The sequence below is a fragment of the Vicugna pacos genome, chromosome 1 (genome assembly GCF_048564905.1).
Source record: "Vicugna pacos chromosome 1, VicPac4, whole genome shotgun sequence".
Taxonomy (NCBI): Eukaryota; Metazoa; Chordata; class Mammalia; order Artiodactyla; family Camelidae; genus Vicugna; species Vicugna pacos.
In genome coordinates this window covers 123,472,102-123,497,264 of record NC_132987.1, presented here as the reverse complement: position 1 = coordinate 123,497,264, position 25,163 = coordinate 123,472,102, and the positions used below count along the sequence as shown (strand labels likewise).

Below are 25,163 nucleotides of genomic sequence, written 5' to 3'. Positions count from 1 at the left end.
ACTTCTAACTCCGACAGCACTGAAAATGTAGTAAGAGGGTACTAGGAATTTTATTCCAAAAACGTTGTAAACTTAGGTAAAATGAGCAAATTCCAAGAAAAATACAGCTCGTCAAGCCGACGCGGGAAGAAATAGGGACCTCGGCTGTGCTTCAAACACTGAAGAATCGGAATCAGGAGACAAAACCATGGTACAAAGAGCGCTCCACGCCTGGATGGCTTCTCCAGAAGCTCCACCTGACATTCGACACGAACACGCCTGTCAGGAGCGTGAGGACGGCGGGCGGGGGCCCTTCCCGGCGGCGCCCCCCACCACGGGCGGGCGCCGGGCACGTGCCTACCGCACCTCGGAAAGCTGCTTTTAGAACGACTCCTTCATCTCATATTTTAAAACCCCTCTCCTTATTTTTTGAAGTGAATTAGTGAATATTACTAGAAATATTTTTATGACCTGAAGGAAATGTTATTTTTTCAAACTTTCAACAGTCCAGTGCTTCATGGGAAATTAAAGTTTTGTTGCAAACATTGCAACAACTTGTGAAACAGGCAGGGGGGACAGAGACAGAGACAGAGAGACGGGGGACAGAGACAAGAGGAGCAGAGACAGAGAGGGCACAGAGCAAACAGGGCGCTGTCACCGCCAGCACTGAGGAGCAGGGCTCTGCGCCTGCCCGTCTGGCGCTTAGGTCTGGAGGCAGTGTCCGCATCACCCCATCCCAGGAACAGAGCGTGCCAGCCCCGGGCACAGGCAGACAGCCCCAGCCCCAGGATGGCAGGTGGCGAGGGGCGGGTACAACCTCGGCTGCTGTTCCCCCTGGGACACCTGTGTGCCCTCCGGCCAGATACATCCGAGCACCCGGGAGGCCAGCGGGGGGCAGAAGCAGTGCCTCTGCCAAGGGGAGCACGAGGCCGTGCTGCCGGCCAAGTGAAGCCTGGTTCCCCCATCACCGCTGCCCGCGAACAGGACCCAACCCCGCGGACGTGAGGGCCCCGGCCACAGCCGCCCGCGCGCCTGCCGCGCAGACGTGCTGCAAGGGCGCCGGTCCCTGCCCCCCGACAGGACAGCCAGGCAAAACCCGACATCTTCCACACGCAAAAGGCAACGAGGATGGGGAGTGAGAGGAAGAAGGGCCGCAGGGGGAGGACGAGCCGGGGCGCCTGTAAGGGAGCGGGGGTGCGGCCGGGGCGCCTGTAAGGGAGCGGGGTGGGGCCGGCAGGGGCTGAAAGGGCTGAGAACAGCGCTGATGCGTGAACCTCCCTGAGGACCCATGTCCTGGACGGAAGCGGCCGCTGGCCTCTACCGCCACTTCCCCACATTCCAGAAACCTGTGGCGTCGCCAGCTGCTTTGACCACGCGCGTGTCAAACTGACACACTTCCAGCAGCTCTTCACCCAAATCTAAGCAAATGTGAGCTCTGTATTGCTTGATTAACGTCATGATCTAAAAAGTGTCCGGTAAGGCTATTTACCAAACGCTCCAGCAGAAGCCCGCTGCAGGGAGGTCAGCAGCCTAGACAGGAAGAACCTTCCAGCATTCTGACAGAAGCTTCTCGACTCTGCCTCCGAGCTCCCTCAGGTAAGACTGCTCTTCCTCTCCCGCGGTCAGGGGAGCAGAGAGAGGGAAAGGGGGTCCTGGAGGGGAGCCTGGCCAGCTCGGCGGGGGGTGGGGAGGCCAGCCCCCCCACCCCCAGGTGAAGACACAAGAGCCGCTGTAAACTCAGACGCCCAGAGCACAGGCAGCCCGGGCCGGAGGCCGCGGGGAGACCCCCCACCCCCGCGGGGACGAGAAGGGGCGGGGGGACCCAGACCTCGGCGGGCGGAGGCCCTTCCACAGGCAGAGAAGGCAGACGTTCCAGATGACGCCTCAGGTGGCTTGCCACCGGCAGACCCTTGCTGGGATCCCCTCAGAGGAAGGAAGGGGGCCTGGGAGAGAGAAGAGGACCAGCGAAGAGTGGAGACACAAGCGGGCAGCCTGAGGACGGCTGACCGTGGGGACAGACGCGGGTCCCACAGGCTGGTCAGGCAGGAGCAGCAGGGAGCCCTCCCCACTTCGTAGGACCCTGGTTACCCTGGAAGTAAGACTGTCAGGGACATCACAGGAGTTAAAAACTGGGGCCAACCTCTCCTACACACAGAGACAAAAACGTCACAGCCAAAACGCAAGCAAGTGCAAACCCAGGTACGCAGAGAGGGCAGCGCCCCTCGGCCCGGGTCAGCAGGCGCGGCGGGCGGAGCTCTGCAGGGGACCCAGGGCCACCCCCACAGGGACACTGCCCACCAGGGCTCAACTCAGCCTCCTCGGCCATTCGAATCGGCACTTTCCTAATGCGCACTTTTCTAAAAACCACACTTACTGGTGGAAAATGACTGAAAACCGAGGGCAAGAAGGAGAGAAGCTGACAGAAGGAAAAGCAGTGCTTTGGCCGCTCAGGAAAGTAGAGCCCACGTGCCTCAGAGTCCCTCCACCTCCCTCCCCGGGCGGCAACAGGCCTCAGACATCGCACCCAAGCCAGGGGACCCGTCGCCCACTGGGAGGTTGTGGGAGGAGGCGCAGGAAAGGGCAGGAGGCGGGTGCCCGGCTGTGCAGGCCCCGCTCTCCGCCCCGACGCCGGGAGGACCCCTGCCTGGGCGCCACGCCGGGAAACGGCTGCCCACACTCGTGCCGGAGCAGGGCTCCCTGCGGGGCCCCAGGCCCGTGCAAACAGTGAAGGGCACAGCAAAGGGTGTGTCTGTGTGTCCAGGCGCATCTTTCCAGCACAGTGGACAGAGCTGTTCTCAGATGCTCAAAAGAGCACACAGGGTTGAGCGAGGGGCCGACCCCACACTCAGGCCCTCGTGGCACTGCACCAACAAACGGCAGCGTTTTTCTTTCCAGTGCAACTTTTAGTCAGTGGTAACTGAGAAAGCGAGTTCTGACGGCACACTAAAGTTTGTAGGCATGACCGAGCCTGCAGAGGCCAGTCCCCCGCCCCCAGCAGCAGGGCTCCCGCGCACAGCTGCACGGCGCACGTGCCCGCAGCTCAGGAAGGAAGGGCTCGCTACCAGCGACGGCTTTCAAGTGTCGTGGATTTCGGTTCCTGTTTTTAATCATTCTATGTCAGCTTTGTTTTATCATTTCACATTAGTTTAATATGGCCTGTTTGTGTACAAAGGGATGAAACTTTTGTCAGTTTTTTGAACCATAATTTTTCAATAACTAAACTTACCAGTAGCATAAGTCATCTCCAACTTTACTGCAAAACAGACACTAGAACCCCCCTGAATTTTGATGAGGTGGAGACAGCTCATGAACTAGCGATGCGCTGCCTCACAGCACGTGGAATTTAACTAACTCGCTGCACGCTGTCAACTAAGTGTGACAAAATACCCAGCTACCTGTAAGCTCAGGGGCGCTCTTACGTGACAAAGGATTTATTTATGCTGCCGACAGACTGACTGGAGCTGGTTCACTAATTTCTTGCCAACTCTTTGATAACGTTGAGCAATTTTTCCAGTGGGAAGAAAGAACTACAGTTAAAAACGCTCAAGGTACAGAATCCTGACCCCAAGAGTGACCTGAAAAGGCTCTTAAGCGAGCGTGGTGGTAAAGCGCCCGCCTGCTCTGCTCCCTCCCCGAGGCCCTGTCCCGGGTCAGAAGAAGAACCTTCTGGCGGAGGATGACTTACAACAGCACCGGAGAGTCACCGGGCTCGGCAGCACGGGGAGGCCAGGGGTCAGGGCAGGGGGCGAGGAGGCAGACCGAGGGAGCCAAGGACCCGGCACAGACAACTGGGCCGGGGGACTGTGACTTGAGAGCCGCTCCGGAAGACAGTCTGAGCTTTCCCAACAGGGCTACGTGGGCTGGGGCCGCGCCCCAGGGCGAGAGGACCCAGAGCAGGCCGGCAGCAGCGCTGGAGGCCACGGTGGGAGCGGGGGGAGGGGAGTCACTTGCCAAGAACAAGGGAGGGCTGACGTCCGACTCCCCGTCAGCAGCACTAGGCTCTGGAGAAGGGCAGAGATACTTTCCGAGTCGTGTGAACCCAGACACTAGGGGACACTGCATGAACCTGGAATTCGAGACGCAGCCAATCGCCAGTCAAGCAGGGCAACAGGACGACAGCGCGTTTGAACACGGCAGCGGGAGCCCAGGAAGCCTCCAGCCTCGTGCTCGTGCTCCGTGAGGAAGTGGATTAGGAGGCGCTCCCGCAACGCAAAAGCGGAATTTAAGAAACGAACATCGCGGGGGGTGAGCAACCAGGCGGCTGAAGCAGCACAGACACCAGGAGGGAACTTGGGAGGCTCCGTCTGAACACCCCCTTTCCTGGGCATGAGCTTCCGGGTGCAGTCACAGCTCTGCCTTCTCCAGCCACACTGCATGGTCCCGCAGTGAGATACGCTTCTGTTCCCGTAACATCGCTTTCCTCACGTTAACACTTTCAGGCTAAAGCTGCAGAGAGGAGCACGAAAAAGCCTAATGATAGATGAGAAACAGACCACAGGTGTTTTCAACCTTGTCCATATGAATCTAAAACTGTGACTCGTAAAAGCCAAGGCGGGAGAGATGCTACGTGCTGACTCCCCACGTGACCACGGGACCGCCAAGGAGGGCGCGACACCAGACGGAGAGACGCAGACCATTAGGCGCTCGCCTCTGGGGAGAGTGGAGAGAGAGAAGGGACCTGGAACTTCATTCTCGTGCATCGAGGGGCCTGAATACGCTTTATACCACGTGCTGATATCACGTCAAGTTTTTAAATGCCCTTTCGAGAGGCACCCTCGTCAGTGGGGACTTACTACACCCCCGCAGTGCATCTGCAGGACAGAACAGCACGCTCTCCTCGTGACAAGTGAAGTGGGTAAGAATGTTACATGATTTACAGAAAACCAGGGTTTTAAAACTGTTTTTAACTGTGACAGAGAAAAGATAAAATGTGTCAGTCCCGTGAGGAGGGAGGTGCCTGCACCAACGGTCCGCAGTGCAGTGGAAACGGCACGTGACAGGAGCCCGCGTGTGACACACGCACACCAGAAATCCCGCGCCTGTCCGGGCGGCCCGCGCGCAGGACAGACGCCCGCACGGCAGCAGCCCCTCCGGGGCTCTCCTGCGCGCACCGCACACAGCACTGTCGCCCGCCTGCAAGGGGCGCCCGGCGTCCGGGGACGGCCTCCCTGGGAACGCAAAAGGGCGGCGGGCCGCCCGCCCCCTGGAGACTGCGGCTGGGACCAGGGCCGCACGGGAGCCCCTCCGCCTCCTGCGTCCTCCGTCCTGGAGGACGAGGCCCAAGAGGCGCAGCCGTGCTGCCTGCTGTCGCGGCATCGTCAGACTGTGGACAGAAAACGGCGTCACTGGAGTCTTTGCCGAGTGTCATCACACGGTGAAAATCAAAATACAAACCACTTCCCCAGTTGCTGTTGTTAATTTGACCACATCTTGTTCCAGAGACCTCAGGGGCCTGCAGAGACACATAAACAGCAGCCTGTCAGCTACGTTTGGGGAAAAAATAAAGCACATGCACGTGGGAGAAGACTCAGGAAACATACGGAGTGTCTCCAACAGCCGCCACCCGGCTGCGGGGCCGCCGGCCTCCTTTCTCCCGGCGCTGCGTCTCTGCAAAGCACACACGGCCCACGATGAGCACACTGTGGTTTTGGAGAAAACGTACAATCTTACTTGAAAGACACTCAGAAATGCAAGAAGTGTTCTTCACAGACGGCAGGGGAGGCAGCGGTCCGGCCCGCCCCGCTCCCCGGACGAAGCCAGCTCCCAGACCGATCCCGTTTGTGAGGCAGAGCGGGCTCAGACAGGCAGCTGTTCCCGTCCTCAACCCGAGAACTCTGTCCTGGGGACACCGAGGGGCGTGGGCGGACATGCCTGGCCGCCCTCCCGGCGCCCGGCGCCCGCCCCTTGCGGGGGTGAAAGCACGACACGCTGTCCTCACGCAGGGAGGCGACCACGGCAACGTCATCCCGGTGACAGACGCCCATCTCTGCAGCTTCCAGCCTCGCAGGAAACAACACATTTCCTTAAAGGACAAGTCACGCCCTGAGTGCTCAAGCTGACGGGCGTCCGCGCCTGGACTCCAGGTGAGGCACGGGCCGCCCCGGACGAGGCCGCGGCCCCCGGGCTCAGTCCCGCGACGCTGAGTGTTAGGCAGCAGGACACATGCAGGACTTCAGGCGCAAACATGCCACGCCCGCTTCACGGAGCAAAGCAGGCAAGGCCACGACTTCTGCAGAAAACCTCGGGCTAACTGACACAAATTAAAAAAGATGTCTCAGCTATTACACCTCGGGAGTAAACGCGTGAAGTTCAAACCCCAGGGCCCCAGGACGGGGGCTGGTGTTCACGCACAGGAAGTCAGCACCCGAATGCCAGCGGGGCTGGGGCGGCGCACAGAGCGCCAGCCGCCCACTGTGACCTCCAGCGAGGACACCAGTGAGGCACGGCTGTCACCTGCTCACGGCCCCCCATCACTCACACCGGGCCAACAGCTGGCCAGAGGACTCGGGTGGACTGCCTCCCTGACCACCAACAGATGAGACCAGATAACCAAACCACGCCGCTCTCGTGTCTGGGACGCAGGCAGAGAACTCAGCTCAGAGCGCTGCTTGTTGGCAGGTCGCCACGCTCCTGCCCGGGCCCTCGCGGCCGAAGAAGTGAACTCCCCAGAGGCCGTCCTGCTTTGCTGCTGCGGCCGCTCTGAGGGCAAGCTCGCGGACCCTCCCCAGAGAGCCAGCCCGGAGCCTCCGCCCGGGCCAGGAGGACCCGCCGGCTCGGACTCAGAATGGAGGTGGAGGCGTGCCTGCTTGAGCATCCAGCTCCCTGGCCTCGGGGCCCTAGCTTTCCTCCTAGAAGCCTGGGTCAGGGCTGCAGCAAGGACGGGATAAAACAACCCAGGCAAAGAACCCACAGGCAAACAATCCGGCGTGGAGAAGTGCTCCCGGAACGCTGGCTGCGGACAGGGCGGGGGGCAGCCACCACTTCAATGAGCAGGCTACTGGGCCGGCGAGAACCAGATACACTTTTAATCAAGAAAAATTAAGTGATGTTGAAGATCTGTAACGTGTGATTCGGTACCAACTTTAAAAGAGTGTTTGGCTCAAGTCCCACCTCCTCCGTGAAGGCCCTGCAATTGCAAAGCCCTCCCACCACCCAGATCCCTGTGCCCCCACGAAGGCAGAAGGCCTCATCCCGGAGCCCCTGTGAAGAAGCGAGCCTGCCCTGAGACGCAGCCTGGGGTCGCCTGGGGTCTAGAGGAAGAGAGTGTCACGTGGGTCCCCACGGCTGCCGTGGGGCAGCCATGCAAGGGGTGGCCCGTGCACCACCGGGCGTGCCTGCTCGTGTTCTAGCTGGGCGCCTCTCAGGGCTGGATGCCTTTCAAGCGTGGGAACCAAGAAAACCTCCAAGCACTCCCAGGCCCAAGCCACTGCCTGACAACGCGCTCGGTGATCGTTCTGTGCTGGGCTCGGGGCCCACCGGTTGACACGCAGGACGCACCCACCAGCCCTCGTGCTCCCTAAAAGGCGGCTCGGCACCACAGCCCTGGCAGGCCACGTGGTCTTCCTCAACGTACAAAAGAATGCTGGTGCTTCAGCAGGTGTTTAAAGGTACTTTTAACTAAATGTTAACCTTCATGCGTATGATATGTACGTATGATTAATCATTAGACTGCGTACGAAAGTAAAAGCCAACCGTGACTTCCAGTTCGAACGTGTGAGAAGTTTATAAAGTAGCCCAGCTAAACTGACCCCTGCACTTGTCAGGGAAGGGGTCCCCGGGACACGAGCGGGTCAGCCGCAAGGAGCTATTCAGGTGTGCCTCCAGCAGGACCCTCTGCCTGTCTCAGGGCCTCTCCAGGGGCCCCCACCCCCGCCCCGGCAGAGCGGGGCAGGCAGTTGTCCCCCCAGCCCCGCCCCGGTTCCTTTCAGCGCCCGCTAAAAAACAGACGAGGAGAGTTGAGGGCAAGGTAACTAATTAATATTTTACAAAACATTCTAAAATTTTATTATCGCATTTTATTCCCCAAAACAGCCCCGGGGAGGCAGCAAGGCAAGCAGAGCCCTGCCACAGACGAGCGACGCGAACAGGACGGTGACGCGCGCACTAGGCACCCTGCCTCCGACCCCAGCGGTCCTCCCACGGCCCGGGAGGACCCCGTCTGCGCCGGGGCCCCGGGGATATCGGGGCCCCTCACAGTTCATCCTTCATCCTCCACGTGACCCCCTCGGCCCCTGAGGTCGTGGCCCGATCTGCCGGGGACATCCAGCTCACGTGCCATCTTTGGGGGATGACTCACTGCAGGCCCCTCGCCCTCCAGTGTCCCCGTTCAAGCAGGAAACTGCACAGCCCCTGCTTTAACACAGGGCCGCGTCCCCAAACCGGAGGTGAGAGAGGTCGTCTGCAGAGGCTGCAGGCCAGCCGCCCACCTGCCCACCTCCCACCAGGCAGATGGGCCACAAGGAAGGCGGGTGCCCCGTGCCCCTCGCCCCGCATTCCCGCTAGCGGCCCTGCACAGGGAGGACCGGGGGGGGGCCCTCGGCCCACAGTCCCAGGTCCCAGGGGAGTGGGGCGGGGTGGGGGACTGCACAGAGACTTTAAAAACTTCATAAAACAGGCAACTTCAGAAAGAACACCCAAGACAGAACTCAAAAATGATGAACCAATTTCTACAAATTACACGGGAAAAAAGTTTTCTATGTATTTTTTTAAGGAAAAGAGGAAGGTGTGACATGCTCTGTGTCCGAGCGCTGCCCCCCAGCCCACGCCTCCCGGGCACGTGGGAGAGGACGCCAGTCTCCACGGAAACAAGAGCTCCAGCCCCGCCCCCCACCCAGGCATGGGAGGGTGAGGGTCAGGACTGAGGAGAAACACCCCTGCGCACCCACCACGACTCGGACTCACAGAACACGAAGGCAGTCAAGGCCAGGCGGCGAGAGAGGCGCCCGGGGGCCGGCACGTCCGGGCAGGGGAGCCTGCGTGGCTCCCACAAAACAGACAGCAGTTCTGCTCACAGCTGCCCTAAACGCTGCGTGTCCACCGTCAGCAGAGTGACAGGCAGTCTAACTGTGGGACTTACACACAGCAATGAAATAAACTCCTGCACCCCGGAGGCCTCGCAGAGACGGCATCCAACAGAAGAAAAGAGACACGGACGCGTGCCTTGACGACATCTACATGCAACGAAGCAGCCGGCCAGCAAGCAGCCCACGGCCCGGAGCTGCAGGTCCCACGCTCAGGGGACAGGCCCCGGGGCGGCAACGAGCTGCTTGCTCACGTTCTCTGCACCTTCCTGTGTGTGCGGCGCTGCTGAACAACAGGAAAACACTAATTGTCCTAAAGGTCCCTGCCGATGGGCTGGAAGAGCACGGGGCTCCCGAGGAGACGTCCGACCATGGCTGCACAACAGGCTGCGGGAGGCGGAAACGCTGGGGGGGGCGCGCAGAGCACGGCCAGCGCCGCAAGTGTCTCCCAGGAGGACACCAGCTGGAAGGGGCGCAAGGCTCGCTTTTTCGGCGCAGAACAGGAATCTGTTTCCCTCACACCTGCCGTGAGATGCGGTTTAATGTGTTTGCTTATTACCTTTTTAATAATGGCCAAAAATTCATTCCCTATTCAAAATACAACGAATCCCGACGGCAACTGTCACTAGAAACATCCCAGGCGAGATAAACGCAGCAGCTGCCTGGCGAGGAGCGCCTCGGAGGGCAGGGCACACACCGACACACCTTAGGGCCACTCCTCAAACTGCTGAAGGTGAGCAGTTCGGTCTTTAGGGAACAAAATAGACTCCTGTCAGGGACAAATACTTAGTTTGATTCCTGAAGAAAAAAATAAGACCAAGTAGTGAACAAATTCTCTGCCCTCACGCGTCATCCTCCACCAGGAGGGTCCCCGGGGCGGCCACCCCGTGTCCCTGAGTCCTGACACCTGCTGGACTGCCTGGAAGACACCCCACTGCTTGGGGTACATCCATACGGTTTTCCAAGTTACTGGAAAAGGAATGAATAATCATCGCACAGAGTAAACAGATTAACATGTTAAAGTTTGTTTCATGAATGGAAAATGTGAACAAGCCACCCCGAGGTTAATTCCGCCGCTTTCAGAGTCTGCAGCTGAAAGTAGCTTCTCGTCACAGCAGAAAATTATGCAGAGAAAAGAATCTCACATTTTCTTCTCAAAATCTGGAAGTGAAAAGGCCAAGTAAAAATATATGCAAAGCAAACTGACTAATCTGAGCTTCCCCTCTCCCCGGTCTCGCTAATAGAGCAGAAAGCTAGAGTTAGAAATAGGAGGTCTGAGCTTTTTGGAGAAAGGGCTGAGGGTATAAATACTCGCTCACATCTGACTCCAGCTGCATCGTGACCGCTGAGCGCCCGGCACAGCCGCCCCCGACCTCCACGCAGCCTGCACACTCACGTCTGTCCCCGCCGTGCGGCGCGAACCGCATCCCGACAAGCAGCCGCACGCGTGCAGCGGCCTGCCGCAGGGCCGCACGGGAGGCCTCAGGAGTCAATGAACTGGTTTTGCTTAACATCAGCTTGAGCTGGCTCTTCTACACGCGCAGCCCACAGCACGCTAAGACGAGAGTAACACACCGGTCTGCGTGGAAGCCTGGGGACAACCAGAAAGTGCACCGCCGGCCACACCACTGCGGCCACCGGTTCACTCTCTGGCAGCGGGGCGCCCTCTGCAGGCCAGAGGGGCCCAGCGCGGCCAGGCCAGGCCAGGCGGCAAGGGTGCTGCGGAGAAACACAGACCCACAGCGGAGGGGGTAAGCAAGCACGGACACCCCACCTTGAGAAAACCACTTATGACGCACGAGTCAGGGGGCCGCCATCCTCCCGTGTGAGCGCACACGGACGTGCACGGACACACGCACACACGGTGGCGGCTGTGCAGCCGTGAACACAGGCACCCGGGCCCCCGCTCCGCAGCCAGAGCTGTGCCCTGCGGGCAGCAGTCGGGACTCTCATCAGGAAACAAGAGAACAGCAGCAGCAGGAGGGCCCACGGCCGTGGGGCCGGGAACCGGGTGACGGGTAGAACGTGCTGGGGTCGGGGGGCACCTGGGCACTGGTGGCGTCCTGCATGCCCAGCGCACGTGTATGCACGTGTGCATGCATGTGTGTGTGTGTGCACGGATGCCCAGTGATCACGCCGCCCCAGGGTCACAGACATCACCTCTGAGCAGTGAGATGGCTTTTGTTTTTTCTCTCGTCTCTATTGTCTGAATTTCATACAACGAATCACATGTCTCTTACAGCAGAAGTTAGAGGTGAGGGGCAATGCCACACACAGGAGGGGCAGGAGTCGGGCCCTCCCCCCACACCGCCCACTCCATCTGGACATCAGCCTTCCCCCTCGGCCACCCTCCACAGCCAGTGCCCAGGGCAGCAGAGCAAACCAGCTTTTACTTCCATTCAATTTAAATGTAACAGCCACGTGTGGCTAGTGGCACCACTTCAATGCTTTACATGTGGCTTTAACTCCTAAAGCCAGTTAGAGGTGGTTGTGGTGTAGGTGGTGGCAGTAGTGAGGGTCCGGGAACAGCCTCTCAGCAGGGCCACTTCGTGAGGCCTCCCTCTTCAATCTCCAGGCAGTCCCCCAAATTAAAGGAAGCTTGAAGGCCCTGCACAGAGCGGGAAGATGGCAGACGATGGACTGGGTGCTTCTAACCCACCTTCGAGCCTCTAAAGGATGGGGGCTCCCCGCAGGGGGCGAGAAGGAGAGGGAGGAGGGGGGGGTGCCTGCCAGGCCCCTAATCTGCCCAAATCACAGGTTCCCTCTCATCCTGCAGGGTGGGCGGTGACCAGCAGGGGAGGGGCTCATGCGGTCAGGAAAGGGGGCTGAGCGCTCCGTACTGGGTGGGGGGGGATGGGAGCCTAGAAGTCAAAGTGAGCAAGCCTCCGGCCGCATGAGAACCAGCAGAGCACGAGGTCCCTGCACGTGCGGGCACAGTCACTCTCTCCCAATCGCTGACCATCCAGCCGTGTCCACTGTGCAGGGCAGGGTGGCTGCTGGCCCGCAGCTGAAACCTGCCCGAGGCTGAGCTGTACCCACAGTGAGAAGCAGGCCTCGGGTCCACAGGCCACTGGCAGGACTGACACGGGCCCTCCTGCCACCAAGCGTGGAGCAAGCGTGCAGCTCCTGGCCTGAAAGGGGCCTGGCCCTGGACCCCCTCCCCGCTCCCTGAGCACAGGAGGACCGGGAGCAGCACCAAGGCTCCTTCTGTTTCATCAGATGCCGCAGGACCGTCTACTCCGTGTGAGAAGGCCATGTGCTTTTAGGTCCACATTCGGAACATGAAATTAGTTTTTCAATCAAAACAGTTCGGCCTTTAACAAGAACCAGGGAGCAGAGAACCAAGTCCTCTGTCAGCAGAGGGTGTCTGTCATGAGATGGCGGCTGGAGGCCCAGGCCTGTGGTTCAGGGCAGAAGGTTCCAGCACAGCCCCAGCCGAGGTTCTGACCTGGGACACCTTACAGCCAGAGAGAGGATGAAATCCGCAGCAGGGCAGAAACTCGTAGCCTTCACGAGCCCAGGTGTGGGGACCAGGCGGTGGGCGTGGCGGGCGGAGAAACAGCCTGGGGCCGTCCACAGGGCCAGCGAGGGGCTCCAAGGGCCTCAGCAGTTCGTGACCCAGGGGCCCAGTGCCCACGGACTCCACGTGGTCAGCACCTACGAACCAAGAACCTGGGGCAGCGCTGCCGTGGCTTCCAGCACAGAGCCCGCGTGGTCAACTCGGGGACCAACCGCCGCCACAAGCGCTCTCCCCGGGCTGGAGAGGCCCGGCCACCGCGGCCGCACACGGAGTCACTTCCGACTGAGCGTGTGCGTCAGTGACCGCTTTCCCAAGGGCTCTGGGAGTTTTGCCAACCGGCCGTGTGAGAAATGGCACCTGGGCGCAGCTGAGGGCCCGCCGTAACGTGTGTGCACGCGCCCCGTCTGTTCCTGCGCTCTGCCTGTTCTGCGGGGTGCTGATCTTTTTCTTCCCATGGTTTTTAAACATTAACATGTTGTGAATCACACTTGATTCTTCTGTCTTCTAACTTTCTTGTTGTGTTTTTGTTGTCATTGGTTGGTTTGGCCCAGGCCATTTTCCAGTATCGCAGTATTTAGCGTAATCACACTCCGCACCTTTCCTTCTGTTGACACTGAATCCCGAGTTACAATTTTAAGAGCCTTTCCCAACACGCAGGTTATGTGGACGTATGTTTCTGATGCTCGAACAGTTTCATCTTCACATTTAGCTCTTATCCATTTGGAGCTTACGTGGTCTTCTGGTATGTGGTCTAAGGCATAACTCTAATGTTGTCTTTCACAAAAAGGTGTCCAGTTGTCCCCAGACCACTTATTAAAAAGTCCGTCTTGACCCAGCGCTTGAGAGACCGCTGTCATCACACACCAGACCTCTGTCTGCACTTGGGCCGGTGTCCGGGTCCCGGGCCCCTTCTGTCTGGTCTGTGAGCACCGTCACCACCTTGTCTGGCTCGGAGGGCGTCGCGGTGTGTGAACGTCCCGGGGGGCTGTCTGCTTTCCCTAGCCCTTCTCCCGTTTTCTAGGTGTTCACGCATGCTTGATTTTCTGCCAATTGTAGAATCAACATGTCCAGTCCAAAGGGAAAAATGACTCGAGTTTGTATTTTTATTGAAATCACATTGTTTGCAGATTCGGTTAGAACATCCATCTCAGTGATGCTGCGACAGCCAAACCAAGGATAAGGCACGTCTTTCCGTCTGCTCAAGGCACTGCTGCGTCTTTCTCAAGAATTTCTGGGATTTTCCGCACTCAGGTTTGGGACAATTCTTCCTACATTTATTCCTAAGTACTTTATTTTGCTATTGTAAAGGGCTGTCTTCTCTAATTGGTTAACTTTGTGCACATGAAAGTTATCACTGATGTTTGCACGTTAACTTTGCACATCCACTACCGTGGCAAATGCGTCTGTGAGCTGCACTGTTTTCGCCACTGACTCTCTGGGCTGCACGCTCCCGCACGGCGGCCTCTGCACGGACAGCACAGGGCCAGCTCCCGCCCCCACAGAGAGCTCGGCGGGCCAGGCTGCCCAGGGTTTTCTGGGGGAGCTGCAAATGGTGGGGAGAGGTTACTTCCTCTATCCCAAACTCCATGTTTCTGTGTTTTCTTGTTCCTTTCTTAGCCTAGCGAATCAGAACTTTGCAATTTTAAATTAAACTGCGCATGGGTTTTGTGCAGCTTCCGGCTCCTGCTCTCCCTCTGCCCGCCGGCCAGCGCCTACTCCTCTGTGGGAGGACGGGTGGCGGGGGAAGGACAAATTAGCACCAACGGTTCATTTTCAATAAAGCCTTCTTTGCTTTTCTGGCTCCTGCATAAGCCTTTGATAAGACTTTTGTTTTTCCCTATGAAAAACTTCCATCTGGGACATTTGTGGACCCTAAAAGAGAGATTTTTTGATTTCTAAATGTTACTTTTTATTAGCATCTGAAATAAACAGAAAACACATTTCATTACTAGAGTACTCCGACAGTCATGGCTCTTACCGATGGCACGTTCAGCCGCACGCATGGCCTCCACTCGCACGTGACCCCCTTCACCCTGCTGGCAACGCTAACATGGTCTGCAAACGTGAAGTAGGCTAAACTTCTTATGTTGCTGGGAAAATTCATTTTGTATTAACGTGTTGTTCTGACCAATTCCCAAGGGGCAGCAAGCACACCGCGGGCCTGTGGCCTCACCAGCACTGCCTTGGGTCTGGGGGACCACATCGGAGAGACCTGTCCAGGGGACACAGCAGTCAGGTCCGCGCACCCCTCTGCCTCCAGTTCACGCCGTCAGGTGGCTGCAGAGAAATGATCACGACAAGACTGGCAGGGACGAGCTAACTGGCAGGCTGCACGTGGAGCTCACACACGTGCCCAGGCTGTGCCTGAACCGGGACGCCCCACCTGGACACGGCGCGCTTTGTCACCTGCCACAGAAGGGCTTCCGCCTCAGCAGGCGTCACGGCCAAGAGGAGGAGGAGGCCTGTAAAACCTCCCAAGGAATTCAATAGGCCAGTTTTCACAGGTTTCAACTGCAAGACAGACAAAGAAAGGAATTAACACTGCTGCTAAACAGAAAAAAAGTAGCCGGTTTTGAAAGCCTGAAATTCTACTGATAACACTTGAGACTCTAAGAACAACTCTGTCCACCAGCTGAGAAGCAAAAAGTCTTAAAACACCAAATGGCATCAAGGAAGCTGCTTCCCCGGAGGAAGCTCCAGAATGTTCCTAGGCTTCCGCACCTGCTCCACAGACCAGAGGCAGCAGTGCCAGCTGCCAAACAGACTAACACTAACACTGAACTCCTAGAAGCAGGCGAGCTAGAGAGCGCGCACGCGGCAGGCCCAGGGAGCCGGGCGGCGGTGCACCTCAGCCCCGAGACTCGGCTCCCGTTCTCGAGTCAGCCCCTTGCCTTCCCACACGCCCGACACGCTCTCGGGAGCAGCCCCGCTCTGCAGACACGCCCACTGACACACGGTTTCCTGAAGCTTAACAGGGAGCCTAGAAACAGCACAATGTTAGGATGCTCCTCCCTGCACAGTGTTCAGAATAATCCAGTATTTCCTGAGGGTGAGCCCTCACGAGTGAGCTCGCTTAGAATACATTCAGCTAAGTGTGATCTGAGCAGCTTGAGGCTTTGAGGGAGCAGACGGGCGAGCAGCCAGGGCGTCTGGAGAAAACAGAGAAGCCAGGCCTTCTACCTCTGTCGTCACACTTAAAAGGCCAACCTGCAACCGAATGTTCCCCTAAAACATCACCAATGACACAGTCAGAAACTGAAAACGCAAAGGCTCGCTGATGCATCTAGAGCGCAGCAGGAAAATCGCCAAAGAGGCCGCCCGACAAGCTGGCAGCGCCGCCGCCCCTCCACGCTGAGCCAGGTGGTGGCTTTCTCCCACTCAACTCTCAGCTCGCCCGACCGACACGGGACCTGTGCTCCTGGGCTGGGCCTAGCTCCTGCCGGGGAAAAGTGCAGACCGCAGCAAGGCCACAGGAGCCGAGACCCCTCGTGCGGCCGGCAGCCACTCCAGAAAGGCCGCGGGAGCGTGTGCGGGGCCAGGCATCTGCACCCACGGCTGCCAGGCAGGGTCCCCGCTCTCCGAAGCCCCCGCCTGTCACTTCAGACACTTTCTCCGCCTCCAGCTCCTCACAGCACCCCCTGCCCTCTGTCCGACTTGGCGACACGCCCCCCTGGACCTCACTGCTGGCAAGCAGGTCGGGAGTCTCCTGCCACAGCCCTTAGAGAACCCTCTCCTGCGACACCTCCACTCCCAGCCTGACCCCCACGCTCCCTTGGTCTCCAAGCCGCAGTCAGGTGGTCCCCGCCCTGGCCCAGCTGTGCCTCCACTGCACCCTCTCTCTTCTCTCTAGGGTCCCGAGGTCAAAGGGCGAGGGGACAACCGCCCCCTCCTCTGGCCCTGCTCCTTTCCACCCCAGCTGCACAGCACAACTCCAGAATCCGGGCTTCCAACACTGGAGGCACTTCACTCCTCACAGAAGCGACCATTCCCACTACACTTACCCGTCAAAGCCGCACTAGCGCGTCCCCAGTGCCGCTTCCTCTGCGCGGGTTGGCAAAGATGCCCAAGGCCATCCAAGGCTTCCCAGCTCCGGAGACAGAGACAGGGCTGCGGGGGAAGTGTGTGGAAGGAACCGGCGGTCCCAACTAATGGAATTAAAGATCTCACTTTGGAAAAATGTGTAAACCTGTGTGACTTGGCGAAGTCACTGCTTGGAGGGACCCCGTAGGCGAAGTCCCTGGAAATCCACAGTCACTAGGACCCGTCCTCGCCTAGGAGCCCCCTCGCTGGCAATCTGACCCCCTTCCTGCTGAGCAACATTCGTGCTGGCAAAACCCCAAGGTACACCACTCAGGGTGACAAACAGAGGGGACGCATCTACAAAGAGAGCCCAGGGCACAAATAACACAAAAGTCAGGATGTTCCATACTTAGGGCAGAGGGTGGGAACACAAAGGGAGCTTCTGTGGAATTATTAGCTGCCTAAAAAACTTTTTAAAAAAGACTTTATTTTTGAGAACGCTTTTAAAGAAACACAGAGACGATGGTACAGAGATTTCCCACATACCCACCCCTTCACATCCCCATTCTTAGCAGCTTATGTTAGCATGCTACGTGTGTTACAATTAACGAGCCAACATTAACATATTATTATTAACGAAACTAATGAGTCATGGTTTATTCAGATCTCCTCCGTTTTTACTTGGTGTCCTTTCCTGTTCCGGGACCTCACCCAGGATCCCACGTGACACCAGGTCATCATGTCCCCTTGGGTCTTCTCTGGGCTGTGACGGTTCCTCCGACTTTCTTGTTTTCAACGACCTTGACAGTTGTGAGGGGTCAGTCAGGCGTTTTCCAGGACGCCCCTCCGTGAGGACCGCAGAGGAGAGGGCCCTTCTCATCACGGCCCGTCCAGGGCAGCCATCAGCACGACTTTCCCCGTGACCTTCACTGCGGCCGCTGACCTTGGTCACCCGGCACGGGGGTGTCTGTGGGGTCTCTCTGCCACACGGCTGCCCCTCCACTGTCCCCCAGAAGGGGGTCGCCGCGCACACCGGCACCCGAGGAGGGGGTCCACCCCCTCCCTGAGGACAGAGCAGTGGCCGGACCGACGTGGGTTCTCCTGGGAGCAGACTCCCTCGTCTCCCGGTGTGCTCGCCAGTCGCTCGTTTACAGCAGGTGGACTTGGGGGTTCTCCCTTTATACTCTGGGCCATGATCCAACCCGACTAAGTTTCGTCACTGCACCCGCTCCAGCTCTGGCCACTGGGAGCTCCCTTGGTCGCCCCGGTCCCTCTGACACCCTCGTGGGGCTGTTTTTCCAGCACTTCCCTACTTCCGGGCACTGCCAGGTGCTCCGGGACCACCGTGGGTGTTTCTCTCAGTCTCAGAGAGGAACCCTGACTCTATTTCTTAGATACTGCTGAAGGAGCACGCGGTTACACTCCAGAAAATACACCTGCAGTGGCGTGTTTTGTCTACCTTGAATCCGTCTTCCTCCTTCTGACAACAGCACCCCAGATCTGTTCCAAGGACACTGACTGGGTGGGCCTGTGGCAAGGGCTGCCCGCAAGGAGTAAGACGGAGAAGCCTAAATTCTCCATTTTCAACTGCTTGCGTAATTACTTCCATAGTTTTAAAAACTGTAAAAAATTGTAAACCTTTTGTTGTTAACAAGCAGAGGCCAACACTAACAACTCTGATCTAGAGTAAAGACGAGCAGGACGCGCGCCCACTTCGGAACGAAGCGTGTCTGCCGAGTGTGCACCCCGAGCGCATGTCGCCCTGCCCCTTTCCTTTACACAGCTTCACGTTGAGCCTTCTTCCCACCTGACAGTCAGGAAGGGCCGATTTGCTGACGTGATGAGCACTCATACGCTTCTGTCAAGTATGCAGCGTGTGGGCATTTTCCCACGGTTTTGCTGAGGGAGAGAAGTTTCACAGCCCCCAAAGCAAAAGGGTCCCTGATGCACTTGGGACATAAGCCACCCCCTCAAGGCCAGCGCCGCAAGCACGTGTTACACGTTAGCAAACCTCGGAGAAGCATTAGCTGAAGAATGTTTTAATTAGGACACGGGAACACTTAAGAAAGAATCCATTTCAGGGGTTTTAAAGCAAAAACTCTGTGTGCACTTTAGGAGGTAAGGTTTTCCGACGTCCCCTGAAGTATGGGAACCTGGAGATCTGTGGAAATGGGGAGGGACTTGCGGCGGACGTCCCGCTAAGCCCCCGACCTGGCTCAGCAGGTCTGCGACACCAGCCGCAAGGGGCCGCAGGGTCGAGGGCGCACGGACGGCCGCGAGCCCAGCCAACCGGTAACCGCCGCGGGCGGGAGTTAGCTGGGGGGCAGCCGCCCAGGCCTCGCTGGACAGGGCCCCGAAGAGCCCCTGCAAAGCAGACTGGCCAGGCACCGGCCGCGCCCCGCCAGAGCCGTCCTTGCGGGCTGCAAGCTCTCTTAGGGGCTGGCGGCTGCGTTCGACTTGGGGACAGTAAGTGACAGGGCCCAGCGCGGTGACGGCAGATCGCCCCCAAGCCCAGGCCTCACCACTGAGTCCACCTGTGCCCTCTGCTCTCCCGCACGCCCCCCTCAGCTGATCCCAGGGGACCTCAAGTGCTGCGGCTTTGTTTCTGCATGTGTTGAATAATTTTTACAATTTAAAGGTGAGGTTTTTTTACATATTTTTAAATCGTGAACATAAGGTTTGGAGAAAAAAAGGTAAATTGACTGGAAAGGGGAGATTAGAAGCTTGCCTGAGCTAAGTTCACACACCTTTATGCTATTTTACACGTGCTTCTATAAACCCACATTGGGACTACGTCCCACCAGTGTTTTCAGGCAGAACCTGGGACGGAGCCTCAGGTGGGTCCTGGAAGGGAAACCCCACACAGCCAACAGTGCCCAGGCGCCCGCTCTGAAGTCGCTGGGCCGCGGTCACACAGGCACAGGCCAGCACCCGGAGGCTACGGGGCCTTCAGCACCAAGCCCGTGCCGGCCTCAGAGAGCACTCCAGAAACCCCGGGCTCGGCAATCCTGAGAACAAGGGCAGCGTAAGAACCAGCACCATGTGTGTTGTGGGTTGCGCGCTGCGTGTCGTGATTATGCTTTGGGGTCCATAAAATGACACAGTACTGATCTGCACTGAACACAAATGGCAATTTTTAAAGCTCACAGAGCGATCTGGAGGGAAAGACCCTAGTTTAGCAGCTGGGCTTTACTCTGCATCGAAGAATGACCAGTTACGGCTTTATCTGATACAGAATGACAATGAACACACAGCTCTCCCGTAGGAAATCACATGTTCTTGGTCACCAGTCCTACCACCCATTTCTCAAGGAGTTAATTCTGAGCTAACAATCCTTAAGAGAAGACATGGAAGTTCCTTTCAGATGATCCAAGGCTTAATTTCAGTCCCAAGCACCTACTAGATTTCCCCTCCAAGGCCTGGAAGAGCCGTTTCCAGCCCCACCTGCTGCCAGTACACAACTCGGGGATTTATTTTGTTGGGGGACTGGGTTCCTTTACCACGGCTCTGCATTTCTGCCCCACAGGGAAGGCGCTCGGTCTAGCCCATCAGACTGAAATACTGAGAATAACTTGGCAGCACCTCCGTTCCTCAGGCAGAGGCAGGGCGGCCCAAGTCCTTCCTGACTCCCTGAGCCTGCACCCTCGATGGGGCACTCTGCCCAGTGCCCAGTCCCGTTCTCACCCAGCACTTGCTATCCACACACACTGACAGAAGCTTCACGCAATCATTTAATCCTCGTGGTAAAGAGGCAGGTATCAGCCTCCCCAGTTTGCAGACAGGGGAGCTAAGGCCCAGAGGGTTAAATAACATGTCAAGGTCACACAGCGAGTGACAGGCAGGGTCAGCGTGACTCCAACCCAACAGTCTGGTTCCAGAGACCAGGCAGGTAACCACTTCCCCAACCTGCCCCTCAGTAAAAACTAGAAGATGCCTCCATAAGCCAGGAGATAGTCAGGACCACCTCAGAGACGGCAGCAGTGACGCAGGGAGAACACGGGGAAGGCCACCAGGTGGGAACAAGTGAAGCATGTGCAGGAAGCTGAGGAGGCTGGGAGCTGGAGCCACGCAGGTCAGAGACAGGAGGCCGTGGGCCCGGCGCAACGAGGGGAAAGGGGTCAGACGGAAGGAGGCAGAAGACAGGTGGGAGCCGGGTCAAGCCGGGCGTTTGTAACTGAGAAGTAAGTTACAGCTTTATTGCAGATACAAAGGCAGGGCACAGGGGCCTGTAAGCGCAGGGCTAAGATGACGCCCTGGGGCTGCCGGTGGAGGGCCCTGAGCACAGGGAAGACTCAGGCCCTGGCAGGAGGCTTCTGTCAAGGCCAAACAAGAGATGGCGGTGGCCTGCAGGCCACTGGGCGGCGGGGGAGATGTGGAGAACAGGCACCTCGGGAGGACGATTAGTGCAGGGACAGTGGGAACACAGTGTGCTGGGGACTGGAGGTGACAGCAGGGAAAAGCGAGGAGTCTAGGATGGCTGCCAGGCTTCTAGCGACTGTGGGGTGTTATGGCATTCACCGCTAGGAAAAAGGGGAGAAAACTTAGGAAAATGAAGTGATTGGTTCCAAATGTTCAGCTGGGAGCCTGTGAGATGTCAGCCTAGAGGGCGGTGCTGCCTGCGGGCCCGGGGCCCAGGCACCCGCGGGAGCTGGAGATGGGAAAGCAAGAGCCGAGCTGCCGCGTGTCCACGGCAGACCAAGGCCGGCCCCCCACGGGCTCTGTCCCGGCAAAGGCACCGCCTCTCATCCCAGACATCCACACAACCCGAGTGTCTCCGCTCCCCGCCTCCTGCCTGCACCGCAGAGCCCCCCACACCACAGATCTGAGTTCAGAAACCCCCACAGTGCCTCGGCCAGGGCTCAGAATACAGACACAAGTGCTTGCGGCGGTCCCCAGACCCTGCTCTGGTCTCCTTTTCTGCACAGCGGACCTCGAACAAAACTCCAAAACTCGCCTCAGCTTTCCCAGCAACATTCTGCTCCTCTTTATCAGTCAACAAAGAGAAGGCACTGTGACCACCTCCCTCTCACTTGTGGTGAGAAAGGCTCTCTTGGGCCTGCGCTAGCTGGGCCCTGGGCGCTGTGCAGACAGGTCCACTGGCCTGCATCCGGATTTCCAACCTGGGGTGAGAAACTGAGCTCGAAGAGGAGGGAAGGTCCACTCCAGTCCCGGACGGCTTCCCAGAGGCCCCCTCTGCTCTCATAAGCTGTTCTGGATGCCACCCTGGGTGGGGTTTCTCCGCAGAGTACGAACAGCCTCAGAAGCTGGGGAGAGGGGGAGCGGCCAGCAGTTACTGTGGGGACGGCCCACAAGGACCCCAGAGCCGGGGCCTGGGGAGGAGCGGCTCTGGGGGCTGGGGTCAGCACCAGGTCAGGGTTAATACCAGCCGGGCCGCCGTCCCTCAGGCAGACAGCGGGGGCAGACTTCTCCCTTAAGAGGAGCAAAGCCCTCTGGGGGATGAGGGAGCCATATTCCTCGCTCCTCTCGTGCCCCGGTGGGTCCCCTGCCCGCTCACACTCACTCTCCCCAGGAGGGAAGGCAGTGTGGGCTAACGATGCGCCTAGAGGGAGGCCCGGGCCCGCCTGGCCGGTCGTGTCCTCGCAGGGCCACCCACAGTGGCCGTGCGCTCAGGTCGCCTTACAGGTGAGGCTGGTCCCTCCGAGGGCGGCTGCGCTTGTCCCCAGATGCGCTTGGCACCAGGTGGATAAGTCTGTCTAGTTTGAGATACGAGACTGGCCAGCCCACTGGGCCACAGAGAGCTGTCTCGAGTTATTTCTCTGTGAACAGGGCCACTCTGACCTCCGCTGGCCTTTGGGGTGTGGGCCTCTCTCCACTGCTCTGGAACTCAAGAAGGTCAGAAGTAGGTGCTGAACACAGAGGCCCACACGAAGGCTGTGCTGGGCAGGTACTGGGCCCCCCTTCCTCAGGAGCCTGACTTCCTGCAGCACAGACTCTGCCCCGTTAACACGCTACCCGCCAACCAGATGGAAGCCGGGGGCTCCCGAAATGCTTTCCTGAAAGAGACCTCGCCCACCTGCTCCCCTCAGAACAGCCACCAAGAGACCAAGGAGCCCAGCACGAGGACAAACAGCAGAGAGGAGAGACGGCAGGTCCAGAAGCCACGTCCCAGGCCCAGATGGGAGGCCCAGGAGTTGAAAGCCACAGCCACCAGGCTGTCTGCCACATGCTGCCAACGCCTCCCCGACACAAACCCAGGCCAAAGAGAGTGCCTGGTGCAGGCCTGTGGACACGCCTGCTGCAGACCTGAAGCCACCAGTGACCAGGGCTGCCTCCGGCTTCCAAAAGCTACCGGACCAGGGCAAGGGCACAGACAGCACACGTGCCAGCAAACAAACAGGGCATCTCCGGGGCCCTCACAACAGGGGCACAGACAAGAGCGGCATGGAGGGGGCCAGCGGGACAACAGCCAAGCTGGTGGCTGACCAGTGAGCAGCGGCAGCCTCGCGAACACCTGGGGGATGACTGTCGCCCACAGGAGGAAGAGCAGACACTCGGGCCCTGCGGTGGGGCGGGGTCTGCACAGAGCAGCAAATGGGGAAAACAGAGGGGAACTGGGAGCTGCTTCTTAAGGGGCCATACTTCACCCACCGTGATGGGAAGTCACCAAAGGGGTTGCACAGGGGCTCCCTGCCTCAGTGACCACACGAAGGTGCATGCACCAGAGCAAGTACAGGCCGGGAAAGCCAATGAGGGGCTCCCGCGGCTCAGAGCGGGTTCGAGTGGGGAGGACGCCAGCAAGCCTGGCCAAGACCCAGAGTGAGGGTGAGAGAAAGGGAGCTGAGGGCGGCTGCATGCCCCTGGGGACCAGGGACAGGGCGGGAGTGACAGGCGGAGGGAGAGGCACCGGCTCCCAGAGCAGGAGGGAGCGGGGCCCTGGGGCTGAGGGCGGGCGGCGGGGACCAGCCAGCGCAGTTAGTTTGGTCAGACACTGCTGAGGGCCTGAGTGAGACGGGGACAGGACACTGGCCACTGCCCTTGACAAAGACAGGTCACTGGGGACTGGAAGAGACATTTCCGAAGGATGTGAGGCCACCTGACGAGAACAGACAAGGCGATCGTGACAGTGGGGACAGGAGGTGGAGGTGCTGGGTGAACAGAGGGCCCACGAGGACGGTGCCCAGGGACCTGTGAGCTGACACGTGCTCGGGGTGGACGGCCCCGGACACGGCGCAGGGGCCACTTTTCCCACAGGAGGCCGCACCAGCACCAGACTGCAGCCAGTGGCCTCGTGGTGGTGCCCAAACGTCCAAAACACGTACTCCACCAAATCCGTCATTCAAAAGCACCCCAGGGAATTAATAAAGAACTTCCCAAATTTTACTTCAAGATTTCCCGATGTAAAGGTAATTTTAGACAACAAACTAGCATTGGGCTCAGAGGGTGCCTGGGGCCCGGGGGAAGCCCAGCCCTTAACACAAGTTCAGGGAGCGGCCTGGCACCAGCTGGCGTCCGGGGCTGCGACGAGGCTCCAAGTGCACATGAAGCGCTGTGCTGCGGGCCCAGCTGCTCACAGGGCTACGAAGACTACTTCTGCTGTTTCTCAACAGATAACTTGATTTATTCTTTCTGAAAAGAGCTTCAACTTTATACACAAAATCACCGGAAACTCATAATAGAGGACATTAAAAGCAAGAAGCCACCTCTTAAAACCCTGTGAATAAAAGGGTTACAGTCACCTAGAGCCACACAAATCACCAGATGAGTCACAGGCTGAGAAGACAACTAAGAAAATCACCACAAAAACTAAACGCCATAAAGGCAAGTTATTTAACTTGATTTCGCCGAGGCCTCTGAGCACTCGCTGTGCGGTGGCCTAGCCCTAGGGTTCTTAACGGGGCAGCAAAGAGCCAGCGCCCAAAGGGAGAGCCAGGAGGGCACCGAGAAGTTTGGGTCTGGACCATGACTGCAAAATCCAGGAGGCCCTGCTGGCAGCCCCGCCGCCGGCCGTCACCCAGCCTGGGGTCCCCCGGGGTGGACCAGTCCCAGCCCCCACCCCCCAGCCCCCGGCCGCCACCCGTGCTCCTCCAGGCCCTGTGTCCAAGGCCCCTTCCCGGGAGAAGAGCACAGAGCTCTTCTCTTCAGGACGGGGAGGCCAGGAGCCAGGGGCAGACGGCGTCCTCCCAGAGACACCAGGGACAGGCTCCTGCCTGGGTCCCGGGTCGCGCGCCCCCAGCCTTACCACCCAGGATGCGACCTCCTTCTAGAAGCACAGACGAAGGGTGAGGGCGGCGGAGGAAGAGGGTGGCGCTCGGAGGGCTCGGCCCCGCAGGATGCCACCGCCCTCTTCCGCTGCCGGGGGTGCCAGTGGGCGCTTCGGGAAACCGGCCGATGGGAGCGACAGCCAGGCCGATGGGAGCGACAGCCAGGCCGGCGCGGCGCGGCGTGGCGAGCTGCAGGGACCCCCGCGGCCCTAGGAAGCGCGCAGGGCCGGCATCCACCCTGCTGGGTGCACACGCAGTCTGCCCCCCGTGCGGGGGGAGGGGTCCCCCATGGCCGGGATCACGGAGGGCGGGTGCGGCCCCCGCACTCTGTCAGGAGCCGCGCTGCTTCCTTCCTCCCGAGACCAGCTTATCTCAGAGCCTCGGTTTCCTGGTTTTCCCTGC

At 58.9% G+C, this 25,163-nt stretch overlaps 1 protein-coding gene across 5 annotated transcripts in view; it reads right to left on the bottom strand.

Annotated features, from left to right (window-relative positions):
• ADARB1 (adenosine deaminase RNA specific B1) overlaps positions 1 to 25,163 on the bottom strand; it is a 109,113-nt gene that overhangs the window by 66,601 nt on the left and 17,349 nt on the right. The window contains exon 1 of one of the 5 annotated variants that reach the window (XM_031679989.2): positions 24,740 to 24,751. The exons of the other annotated variants lie outside the window; for them this stretch is intronic. The gene's annotated coding sequence lies outside the window, so the exon portion shown is untranslated. Of the gene's footprint in view, positions 1 to 24,739; positions 24,752 to 25,163 lie in introns of those variants that run through there. 5 annotated transcript variants of the gene reach the window in all.